The sequence below is a fragment of the Silene latifolia genome, chromosome 2, assembly GCF_048544455.1.
Source record: "Silene latifolia isolate original U9 population chromosome 2, ASM4854445v1, whole genome shotgun sequence".
Taxonomy (NCBI): domain Eukaryota; kingdom Viridiplantae; phylum Streptophyta; class Magnoliopsida; order Caryophyllales; family Caryophyllaceae; genus Silene; species Silene latifolia.
Window position 1 is genome coordinate 97,702,673 of NC_133527.1, and position 13,142 is coordinate 97,715,814.

A 13,142-nucleotide genomic window follows, 5' to 3' on the forward strand; every position below is an offset into this window, starting at 1 on the left:
AGTTTTTTTTACTCGATCGACAGTGCTGGAATTGGGAGTTACTCGATCAAGTAGTATTTAATTTCTACTCGATCGAGTGGATTGCTTGGAGAAGTACTCGATCGAGCTCTTTCAAACTACTCGATCGAGTGGTTTGGTCTTTAATGGGCTTTAATTTGTCCGTGAACTTATAATTAGCTTGTGGGTTTAGCTTATTTCTATTTAAACGCACAATAATTAGGTCATTAGGCATCTTATCATCTATGATACATCTAAGAACTACGTTTACTGCTTTACACTCTCTTCTCTCAAAAACTCTCTACTGTAACTTTACTTTCAGATTATTTCTTGCTCGGAGTTAGTTGTTCTTTACGCTAGATTCTTGCGATTGTAATATATCTCTCTTTTTTGATCTTAATCTTTCATTTATTTACTTTAATTACTTGTTTTCTTCTCTATAATTTTTGCCCTAATTCTTTTATGCACATCTATTATCGTTTTACCATGTTTAATATTAGTTATTTTATTGTTATTAGTCTTCCCAATATTAATAGCATGAGTAGCTAAATCATTTCATGTTAGGATTAGGGGATCTACGGTAGAAATGTGACGATGTAGTGAATAGATTAGATGAATTGTTTGTGAGACTCTATCCCCATAGCAATATAACTGTATTTACCGACTTAGTTGAGTGCACGCTTCTGAGTCACCCTTTAATCTGGTTAAATTTAATCCTAGATCGGAAGATTGGACTAAATAGACCTGCTATGAACAGCAGACTACCCTGACGAGGACTGAAGTTAAGTTAGTGGGAATCTAGGGTAGAAAGTGGATCGGAAGGACCTTTCCTTATTCGTCACACAGTAGTTTATCTAGACTATTTGCAGTTGAGTCACTAGACTACCGTAGTGAACCGAAATCCTGACATGTCCCTTCTTTATTGATCACTTTATTCTTATTTGCTACCTTCACTGCTCTTTCCTTCCTTCTCTTTCTTTTACACCTTTTAGTTTAGAAAATCAATCATAAAACCCCCCATTTTGTGACCAAATAGACGGACTCTTTACAGATATCTTACCTCCCTGAGGAGATCGACCTGACTTCCCTAGCTATATAGTTAGTTTAGTTAGTTATTTTTGATAGGTATACGACTGCCCTGTCACGTAGTTCGAAAAATTTAAAAGAACAAATGTTCGAAGGAAGAGCTTGTAATGAACTTAGAAAAATAAGCGTGTGCTTTACTTACTCCTAAGGGAATGCAATTCAATTTGATGATATGAGGATGTTAAATTGTCAAAACGCAAGAGCGAAATGTCATAAGCTTTTTAGCGGGCCAGGGGCCGTTTTATTTCGTGTCGGAAGAGCGGGACGTGTGTCACGTGAGACGTGTTTTATCCTATTTCTAAGGGTAGTACCGTTTTAATTGGTCTAGGTTAGTGATACGTGCAATTTATATAGTCTTTTTAGTCTCTTATTTCACGCATTTCTAAGTCATTTTCATTGCTTTGTATTGCAAAATGCCCCGACTTGACTACTTTGGTTCGTTTTGTCTCAATTGCAGAAATGGACCTTAAAGTGGTGATATCGTACCTTATTCGTTCCTCTTAGCATGCATTTTAAGGAGATGAAGATATAGAGACGAATTTTGTACCTCGGGAAGCGTGAAGGAGGTCCTTGGAAGCTAACCAAACGAGTTCAATGTTGTTTCAGTGGTTATATGCTTGATCGAGAGCTTTTGAGGTCGATCGAGTAGATTTGGCAGTTGAAGGTGTTCGATGGAGTCCCTGCTGTACTCGATCGAAGTATGCTGACTTGAAGGTGTTCGATCGAGAGCCCTATTTGCTCGATCGAGGAGTTTTGCTGAAAAATCACTCGATCGAGAGGAATGAAATGCCTTGATCGAGTGACTACCTTATTTACACGGGATTTTTATTCCGTGTTAGGTTTATTTTTGCTAATAAAACGCTTCCCTATATAAGGGAAGTCGTCATTAGGTTAATTATCACATGTTATCATACATTCCTTTGCTCTTAATTACTGCTGGAACTCTTGCTTGCCTTTTTAATTCCAGATTCGAACTTTGTAATCTTTCCCTTCTCTTTAATCTCAATTTAATTCCTTGTTTGCTCTTAATTATTGTTCCCTTGTTTTACTATCCTTGTTTATTTAGTTTATGCCGCATCCTTATCATTACTTATATATCATGTCTCTTGTTAGCATATTCATTGTTGTTCTTGTTGTTATCATCAATAGCATGAGTAGATAAACTCCCTTAAGTTAGGATTAGGGGAGCCATGGTAGTGAAGTGACGACGTTGTGAATAGGTTCGACGATTGATTATGAGAACTTTGTCTTTAGCAATATAACTGTCATAAGTTTAGTTGAGTGCACGCTTCTAAACCCTTTAATTTGGTTAAATTCAATCCTAGATCGGAAGATTAGAATGAACAGACTTGTTATGAACAGTAGACTGCCCTAATTACGATGAAAGTTAAGTTAGTTGTAATCTAGGGTGGATAGTGGACCGGAAGGACCTTTCCCTTGCCCTTCTCACAGTAGATCGTCTGAACTGTTTACGACTGAGTTAGTGAACTGCCATGGTGAACCTAAATCTCGACATATCTGTCTTTACCTGATCAAATTCTTACCTTATTGCTCTTTTCTTTATTTCTCTTGCCTTAGACCTTCAGTAGTTTAGAAACCAACTTTAAAACCCTCCATTTGTTACTAGACAGACGTAATTAGCAGATAGATACATTAGCCTTCATGTGGAGATCGACCCTACTTCCGCTAACTTCTGTTAGTTGTCCTAGGTAATTATTTTTGATACTAAAACGACGGTATCACCAGCCCTGCCAGTGGGGGACCTCAACCGTTCCCACCTAAGCCCCGCTCATCTATCCGAGCGATAAACCCATGTCTATTAATGTGCACGTCCCCTCCCGTGGCGGGTTCCACGAAGGGCGAACTACGGGCGTGAAACCACTCTCGTAAGTGACTCCACTCAGCCGAGGGGGCACCTCGAGAACCACAGACAAACAATCACAAGTCCAACCAACTACCACAACCAATCATGAATACTGACACTAAACCAATCAAACAACATCAACAGACTCTCTAGAAAATCAGCAGTAATGAGTAGGCGAACCTACCTTTAGCGAACCGCAGCGATCCCGCGGCATTTAGGTTTAGGAAGATGGTGCGGAAATGATTTGGGGTTTCACGATTATCGATTTATAATTCCTCGCTGCAAACTCGTTACTCGATCGAGTAACTAACTTACTCGATCGAGTGACCCCTACTCGATCGAGCTCCCAAGCTACTCGATCGAGTAGCCTCAACTAGATCGAGTCCCACACAAACCACAGCTCACATCGTCACAAGACATCGCCCGTAAAGTTTCCCAAGGTCAAGATCAGTGTCTAAGGTCAATCAACGTCGGTCAACGGGTCCCTAAAACTACGGGTATTACAGAAAGACACCGTTCCGACTCAACCTATACGCAAAAATAAACGTGAAATTTTTTTATTTTTCTATTTTTTTTTTTTTGGTTTTTTTTTTAAATAAAAGACAATGCATACAGAAATGCAATAAACGTGAATGCAAAACAAATGCAAATGCAGACTCAAAGGATGTATTACCCTCCCCAAACCAAAACGGACAATGCCCTCATTGTCCTCCAGCATATACCAGTAGAATAATAGGCGAAAGGAAAAAATGTAAATGCAGACTCAAAGGATGCATTACCCTCCTCAAACCAAAACGGACAATGCCCTCATTGTGCTCCAGCATACACCAGCAGAATAATAGGGGAAAGGGAAAAATGCAAATGCAAACTCAAAGGATGCATTACCCTCCCCAAACCAAAACGGGCAATGCCCTCATTGTCCTCCAGCATACACCAGCAGAATAATAGGGGAAAGGGAAAAATACAATCAAAATGCAAAACAAAATAAATGAAATAAAAGGAGATGAAAAGAAATAAAGAACAAAAATACTCACAATATCGAACTTCCTGACAGGGTTGTCGTATACCTATCAAAAATAACTAACTAAACTAACTATATATCTAGGGAAGTCAGATCGATCTCCTCAGGGAGGCAAGATATCTGTAAAGGTTTGTTTATTTGGTCACAAATGAGGGGGGAAGGGGGGAGGGGGGGGGGGGTTGTAATTTGATTTTCTAAACTAAAAGCTTCAAGGCAAGAGAAATAAGGAAAGGGCAATTAAGGCAGAAAATATAAATAAACTATCAACAGAGAGGGGACATGTCAGGATTTCGGTTCACTACGGTAGTCCAGTGACTCAACTGTAAACAACTTAGATGAATTACTGTGAGCCGGATATGGAAAGGTCCTTTCGGTCCACTTTCTATCCTAAATTACCACTAACTTAACTTCCGTCCTCGTCAGGGTAGTCTACTGTTCATAGCAGGTCTATTTAGTCCAATCTTCCGATCCAGGATTAAATTTAACCAGATTAAAAAGGTGACTCATAAGCGTGCACTCAACTAAGTCGGTAAATATAGTTATATTGCTATGGGGACAGAGTCTCAAAAATAATTCATCCAACTTATTTACTACATCGTCACATTTCTACCGTAGATCCCCTAATCCTAACATGAAACAGATTAGCTACTCATGCTATTAATACTGTCAATACTAATAACAAATAAATAACTAATATTAAACATGATAAAACAATAATCAAATTGCATAAAAGGTAATTAGGGAAGAAATTAAAAGGAAGCAAAACAAGCAATTAAGATGAACAAAATAAAGATTAATATTAAAAGGGAGAAAGAGATTACAATCGCAAGAATCCGGCGTAAAGAACAAACAAATCCGAGCTAAATAACCCCGAAAACAAAGTTACAGTGAAGGGAAAAGTAACGCAGCCTTTTCTGTGAAAGATGAATGATAGATAAAAACTTAGATAAAGAATATAATAGATAGCTAATGACCTAGTTGACGTGTGTTTAAATAGAAAAACTACTAAGTCCAATAACTAAAACAAGTTCACGGGCTAATTAAAGCCCACGACAGCGAAAATCACTCGATCGAGCAGTCTGAAACCACTCGATCGAGCATTTCTCCAGATAATCTACTCGATCAAGTAGAACTGTTACTCGATCGAGCAACCTCAATTTCCAGCACTTCTTGATCGAGTAAAATATTACTCGATCAACCATTCTCAGCTACAGAAACCACTCGATCGAGTAATAAAACAGCTCGATCGAGTATTCTTCCTTCAAATTAGCTCAAACTCGTGACCGACTGCCTCGTACACCGTTCCTTCATGCATCCCAATGCAAGATCTCACTCTGGAAAATCCCGTCTCCTCAAAATGCATGCAAAAAGGACGAAAATGGTACGATTCCACTACTTTCGCGTTCATTTCTACAAAACGGACAAAACGAACCAAAGTAGCCAATTCAGGGCAAAATGCAATATAAACAGTACGAAAGTACATAGAAATACGTGCTAAAATAGGCTAAAAAGACTATACAAAATGCACGTATCAAATCTCCCCAAACCGAACCTTTACTCGTCCTCGAGTAAACTAAAATGCAACTAATGGAACGGAAATGAAAACTCAGAGCTAGCTAAACTTGTCTACTTGAACCAATTTAATGCAACAAAAATTAGCAGTCATAGGTAAGCAGTCAATACGCAAACGAGTTATAAGTTGTTCAGAAATATAGCCGACCTATCGACCTTGCAAGACCAACAAAATCGGACTCTCACGTGGTCACTCTTCTCTCATGAAGCAAAGGGTGAATAATATATGTGAAAGAGAGAAAGAGAAATAGTCACTTACCTAAATGCGACCTACATAGCATGCATGTAACAAAAATGAAAGACGATTCAAGTACTAATGCACACACTCCAACCAATAATGTCCGTCACAGCCGAGGGCTTACAAATGATATGGGAATAGTGATGTTCAGGTGAGAAAGGCAAAACAAGGTATGGTAATGTGGAGGTAAAAGCGTCAAGCTAGTTCCTAAACAAGGCCATATAAGACCATCCGAATCTCAACTGACTGAAAAATAGAGAACAAGTGCCCTTTATTTGGCACACAGCTCACTAATCTCATACACAATCTCCTCAAAAATATGGAATAAAACGGAGGAGTTAGACGGTCACAAACTTCCCTTTTTTAATACCGTCTAAATGAATCAACTAAAACAAATCAAATATTTTTTTAACTCTTTTTTCTCTTTCTATTTCACGTGAATCACACACTTTTTTTCCATTTTTTTTTTCTTCTCACGTTTTTCTCTTTTTTTTTCTTTTCTTTTTCTCCTTCCTCTATTTTCACCAACTCCAATCAAATGATACGAACCAAACTGCAGACGGAAAATCATACCACAAAAGGACATACTAAACAAGCTTGACTAGGCAGACTCTGTTTGGGATGTAGCTAATGGGTCAAAAAGGCAAGTTTTGGCTTAAGTGGAGCTAAATGGGTGAAAAATGTAATAAAAGGGAAAAATTTGCAAGCACCTCCCTGCATGTGACACCGACCACAAACCCGAATGTGTGCATTTGACAAGAAATCGAATGTCATAAAAGTTAAAAAATGATGAACATGCTATGCAAGGAGTACTACTCTCAATTCCTAATGAACTGGTCATGAATGTCACCAGTTATGGGCTCTAAACCTCAGAAATTGTAAAGTAGGTTGCCAATTTATCAGGTCAATTCTAAACCGTCAGCTATATTTGAACAAAAACTCGTAGACTATGCGTATGACAAAGATAATAACCATCAATAGAAGTGCAAGGCTCAAGTAAAATGACTAGTTATTGTGCAATATCATCACGGAAATCAACCGTTCCGACTCAACATATATGCAAAAGTAAACGTGAATATTTTTGAATTTTTTGAATTTTCTAATTTTTTGGATTTTTTTTTTTGGATATTCAATGAAATAAATAAACAATGCAAGCTAAAATAAATAAACGTGAATGCAAAACAAATGCAAGTGCAGACTTAAAAGGATGCAATACCCTCCCCCAAACCAAAACGGAAAACGCCCTTGTTGTCCTCCAGCAAACACCAGCAGATATATACAGGGGAACGGGAATATACAACCAAAAAAGAATGAAAAACAATAAGATAAAAAGGAGACAAAATAAACAAAAGAGCGAGAATAAACATACAAAACACGAACTTCCCCAAACCAGCCAGAAAACTTGGGAAGTGAGTAGACCAGCAGCTACTCGTCAGCCTCCTCGTAACTGTCACGGACGTCCTCCACCGTCACCGTGAAGTCCGGATCTACCTCCTGCTCTCTCCTCCTCCTCTGCTCAGCTCGAGCTCTCTCCGCTGCTGTCGGGCCCTCCTCACTAGCAGACTCCGGGTACCCTCAGCTGGGTACCGGTAAAAGGAAAGGTGTGGCCAACCCTCTGGGATCGGACGGTATCGCCTCATGCGATACTCGTATAGAGGGAACAAAGTCAAAGCTATGTCCCGATCCATACGAGCATGTCTCTCTGCAATCTCAACTAACAAACAGTCACGGCGCCCTTGGTCCATGACCGAGGACGCCTCAAAGGGTGAAGGAGGTACAAAATTAGCCGGTAGGACCGGCTGTGTCTGTGTCTGGTCAGCAGGCGCCGGAGTAGGAGTAGGAGTAGGAATCGGGGTAGGTGTAGCCGTGGAAGTCTGGCCACCCGTGGAAGGTGCGGAACCCTCTCCGGTCTCAAGTCTACGCCGCTTCTTAGCGGCGGGTAAAGCAGTAGGTGGGCAGACCTGGAGGTGGTACTGAGGTAGAGGTGGTCGTCGGGTGCCCCGTGCAACAGTGAGCAAAGGGGCTAGACGAGGCAAGGTTTCACAAGGAAGGTCGACGGACAAGGAACTATCTATCTTCCATGTCCGATCCGGTAGTTTGTGGTCAGCCAAGTTTGAGAGTGCATGGCTGCTAGGCTCAGATACCTATCACCGTCTATGTAAGGTAAGTCACGAGGCAAGACGGTGAGGAGAGAACGGGCAAGAAAGGTGGCTATGCCACCGTAGACAATAGTGCCCATGAGCTTCTCTCCCTGAGCCTGGAAGTACCTGGCGGTCAAGTAAGCGATGTTGAGGGTAAAGGGACCCTCGCCGTCGATGTTCAGGTAACCGCCTAAGATGGAGAGCTCGTTGTTGTTGATGTTGTTTGGCTCCTTGAGGCCAAAAATAGTGCTCCCCATCAGTCTAAGAAAGTAACGGGCGGGGGGTAGGTGGACCTGAGCGAGCTTTCGCTCGTGAAAAGGGGTCTGTGCCAAAGAAGACTAATGACATTCCTAGGGGCAACAGTGGTGCCCGTAAAGGAAAGGCCGAGTCGGGTACCAAACTCCTCAAGTGTCATTGAAAAGGTCCGGTTATACAACCGGAAGGACACAGAAAGACTAGTATGGATAGCGTCGTGTGCCCCTGAGGAAAAGGTGAAGGAGCTGAAGAACTCAAGGCTCAGCTCCCTAAAAGTGTGGCCGCTCATAGTGATGAGTCCGGCCATCCACGTGCCCCGTAAAAGCTCACAAACTAACTCATAGAAGCCGAGCCTCTGAAGTGCTGGACGGTATAAGAATCGGGTAGGGAGAAACTCACATTCAACTAAGTTATAAAATCGCTCAGATGAATACCATTTACAAAAATTACCTGAGGGAACCGAGGGTGTGAGTCATCCCCTCGAACAGTGGCCGTGCTAGAAGGAGTAGCAAGAGTACTAGGAGCTGGCGTAGCACGAGCATGACCGCGACCCCGGCCTCGACCTCTAGAACCTGAGGCAGAAAACCGTCCAGTGACGGTATGAGGAACTAGGGCCACCCGTAAAGCAGCTGCGACTGCGGGTGAGTCCGCCACAGGTGTGCTCACCGTGACTGAAGTAGAGGCTCTGGCTGCAGCTGTGACCGCCACTCAGGAAGAAAGGCTAGCTAAATTTGACAGGGTTGTCGTATACCTATTAAAAATAACTAACTAAACTAACTATATAGCTAGGGAAGTCAGGTCGATCTCCTCAGGGAGGCAAGATATCTGTAAAGGTTTGTCTATTTGGTCACAAATGGGGGGGGGGGGGGGGGTTGTAATTTGATTTTCTAAACTTAAAGCTTCAAGGCAAGAGAAATAAGGAAAACCCAATTAAGGCAGAAAATAGAAATAAACTATCAACAGAGAGGGGACATGTCAGGATTTCGGTTCACTACGGTAGTCCAGTGACTCAACTATAAACAACTTAGATGAATTACTACGAGACGGATATGGAAAGGTCCTTCCGGTCCACTTTCTATCCTAAATTACCACTAACTTAACTTCCGTCCTCGTCAGGGTAGTCTACTGTTCATAGCAGATCTATTTAGTCTAATCTTCCGATCCAGGATTAAATTTAACCAGATTAAAAAGGTGACTCAGAAGCGTGCACTCAACTAAGTCGGTAAATACAGTTATATTGCTCTGGGGACAGTCTCTCATAAAAAATTCTTCCAACTTATTTACTACATCGTCATATTTCTACCGTAGATCCCCTAATCCTAACATGAAACAGATTAGCTACTCATGCTATTAATACAGTCAATACTAATAACAAATAAATAACTAATATTAAACATGATAAAACAATAATCAAATTGCATAAAAGGTAACTAGGGAAGAAATTAAAAGGAAGCAAAACAAGCAATTAAGATGAATAAAAGAAAGATTAATATTAAAAGGGAGAAAGAGATTACAATCGCAAGATTCCGGCGTAAAGAACAAACAAATCCGAGCTAAATAACCCCGAAAACAAAGTTACAGTGAAGGGAAAAGTAACGCAGTATTTTCTGTGAAAGATGAATGATAGATAAAAACTTAGATAAAGAATAGAATATATAGCTAATTACCTAGTTGACGTGTGTTTAAATAGAAAAACTACTAAGTCCAATAACTAAAACAAGTTCATGGGCTAATTAAAGCCCACGGCAGCCAAAATCACTCGATCGAGCAGTCTGAAACCACTCGATCGAGCATTTCTCCAGATAATTTACTCGATTGAGTAGAATTGTTGCTCGATCGAGCAACCTCAATTTCCAGCACTTCTTGATCGAGTAAAATATTACTCGATCGACCATTCTCAGCTATAGAAACCACTCGATCGAGTGATAAAATAGCTCGATCGAGTATTCTTCCTTCAAATCAGCTCAAACTCGTGACCGACTGCCTCGTAGTCCGTTCCTTCACGCATCCCAATGCAAGATCTCACTCTGGAAAATCCCGTCTCCTCAAAATGCATGCAAAAAGGACGAAAATGGTACGATTCCACTACTTTCGCGTTCGTTTCTACAAAACGGACAAAACAAACCAAAGTAGCCAATTCGGGGGAAAATGCAATATAAGCAGTACGAAAGTACATAGAAATACGTCTTAAAATAGGCTAAAAAGACTATACAAAATGTACGCATCACTTCCCCAAATCAGTCAGCAAACTTGGGAAGTGAGTAGTCAACTCCTACTCGTCACCACCCTCCTAGTCAAACACCTTGTAGGTGGGGTCCTCCTCCTCCTATGACGACCTCTCGCGTCTAACTTAGCTCGGAGTGTCTCCTCTCTCTCTGCCGAGTCCTCCTCACTCTCTGGCTAAGGGTACCCCTCCGCCGGGTACAGGTAGAAGCAAGGGTGTGGCCAGCCAGCTGGAACTGGACGGCCTCTAGTCATGTGGTACTCGTAAAGAGGGAATAAGGCAAGAGCCTGATCCTGCTCCATACGAGCCACTCTCCTGCACATATCCAAAAGAAGCGCATCACGACGCCCTTGGTCCATGACCTCAAGCGCCTCAAAAGTAGGAGGTGCAATAAAATTAGCCGGTAAAGCCGGCTGAGGGATAGAGGGTGTAGGTTTAGGCGTGGGCATGGGCGTGGGGGTGGGCGTGGGCACGGACGTGTTCCCAGCCTGTGTAGGTCGAGACCCCTCTCCGACTTCCCTTACAGCAGGGGAAGTCCTATTCCGTTTCCTAGAAACGGTAGGGGTGAAGTCAAGGAGGTAAGAAGGTGGAGGTCGGGGTAGTCTACCCGTCACAGTGGTCAAAGGCAAAAGACGGGGTAGAGAGGGTGAAGGTAAAGTCACAGACGGGGAAGTGCCTATCTTCCACGTCCGATGGTCCGCTTCCAGCCAGTTTATAGAAGACAGGACTGGAATTTCGATGACATTATCCTTATCTAAAAGTTTAAGACCACAGGGAAAGTCGGGGAAAAGACGGCAGGCTATGTGACTCACTAACCTACCACAAGTTATCGTGCCCGATGATTTTGACCCGACAAACGGGGCACCGCTATCAATGTTCAGGTACCCGGCTAAAATGGAAAGCTTAGTATTATTAACTTTGTTAGGCTCACGACGATCGAAAATGGTTTCTCCTAGCAAACGGAGAAAGTAACGGGCTGGGGGTAAGTTGACGTGAGCACCACGTCACTGACCGAAGGGAGTGTGTGCAAGTGTAGGCCAAATCTGAGCCACGAGCTTCCTAGGAAGCTCGAGAAAACCGTCACTAACTAAACCCAACCTGTCCCCAAACTTAGATAAAGTCCAAGTAATGGTGGTGTTAAACAGACGAAAGGTGATGCACTTGCTCTCATGGTCAGTCACATAGGCCGTAGGGTGAAAAGCAAAAAAGCTGAAGAATTCTAAGGTCGATTGTCGATAGGTAAGCTGTTTTAAGGTGGTCAATCCCGACATTCCCGTCCCGTTGAGCAGCTCAACAACGGGCTCTAAAACTCCCAATTTCTCTTAGTAATATCGACACAAGAAATGGGACGGGAATATAAATCGTACCTGCGGAAACTCAGGTAAAGTCTCTGTGGAAGTATCAGCATTATGCCTAGTAGCGGCGCGTAAAGCAGTAGCACGAAACCCCGTACTCATCCTAGAGCGCGAACCAGAAGCAGCTGCAGCAGTAACAACGGCAGCAGTAACAGGGGAAGCACTAACCACCGCAGCAGTGGTGGTAGAGACAGCGGGGACAATGGCGGCAGCAGGGGCCACTGTCGAAGAAGTCGGTGTCGAAGATGCAGGAGGAGCCGTTGACATTGGTTTTTCGACACCGGTTACTTTGCTGCTATCCATGTCTACAATGAAAGCAAGTTCCAATCAAATTCAATCAACACAAATTGAATTTTCCCCAAACCAATTTCCTAAAACCCTAATTTGTATAAAACAAGGGGAAATTGCAATTAAACAATAAGAAAGGGGAAAAAGAACTTACTTGAATGATTACCCGGCAAGAAAATCAAGTAAAATCAATAAGAACTTCAAATTATTCGAATAAATCCGATTTTTTGCAAACCCTAATTTCGCAATAAGCCCTAAATATGTCGAAAATTGATGAAGCAAATAAGGGCAATTGATTTAATTGATGAAATGAAAAGTATTTGGGTAATTTGTTTGATAATTTAGGGGAAGAAATTGAAGGTTTGGTTGAGGGATTAAAGATGTCGAAAAAAAAATGGGGAAGAACACAATTCAAACAAAAGAAATAGAAAGAGGGAAAGAAGTACTCCCTCGTGTATTATCAGCTCAATATGCCCGATCGAGTGGTTTTAAACAACTCGATCGAGACCTTTCATCCTTCGTTTGCTCAATCGAGTACTTCTGTTACTCGTTCGAGAACCCCTTAACTGTGCTTGCTCGATCGAGACGTTGGAACCACTCGATCGAGGACTTTTTCTCAGCCATTTGCTCGATCGATCAGAAAAAGTGTTCGAGAACCCCTCTTGGCATGCTTCCCAATGATCATCATCTTCCCAAAACCTGCAATTTACGTAAAAATACTTCCCGTAAAAATACCAAAGTAACAGTACGAAGTCTATATTCGATCCTACGCAAATTAAATCTAACTAATACTAAAGTCTATAAGTAGTAAGCAATAAATGTCTAACAGAAATTCAAAATTACAAAATGTTACAAACGGGATAGCGTCCCGTTTCAGCCTTTTAAACAACTAAATAGCCCAAAACTGGGCTTCTGACTCCACGAGGTCCCTTCAGCATTCATGACCTTCGTCTTCGTTCTCCATACAGTTAAGCTATCAGATGGAAAATTACATTTCTCATAATCCTCATCCTTCCTCTTTTCTTTGTCCAGCTTTTTCTTTCCATGCCCCTTTATGATCAGCGACATCAATGCTAGGTTCCAACTGCAATGCACCAAGTC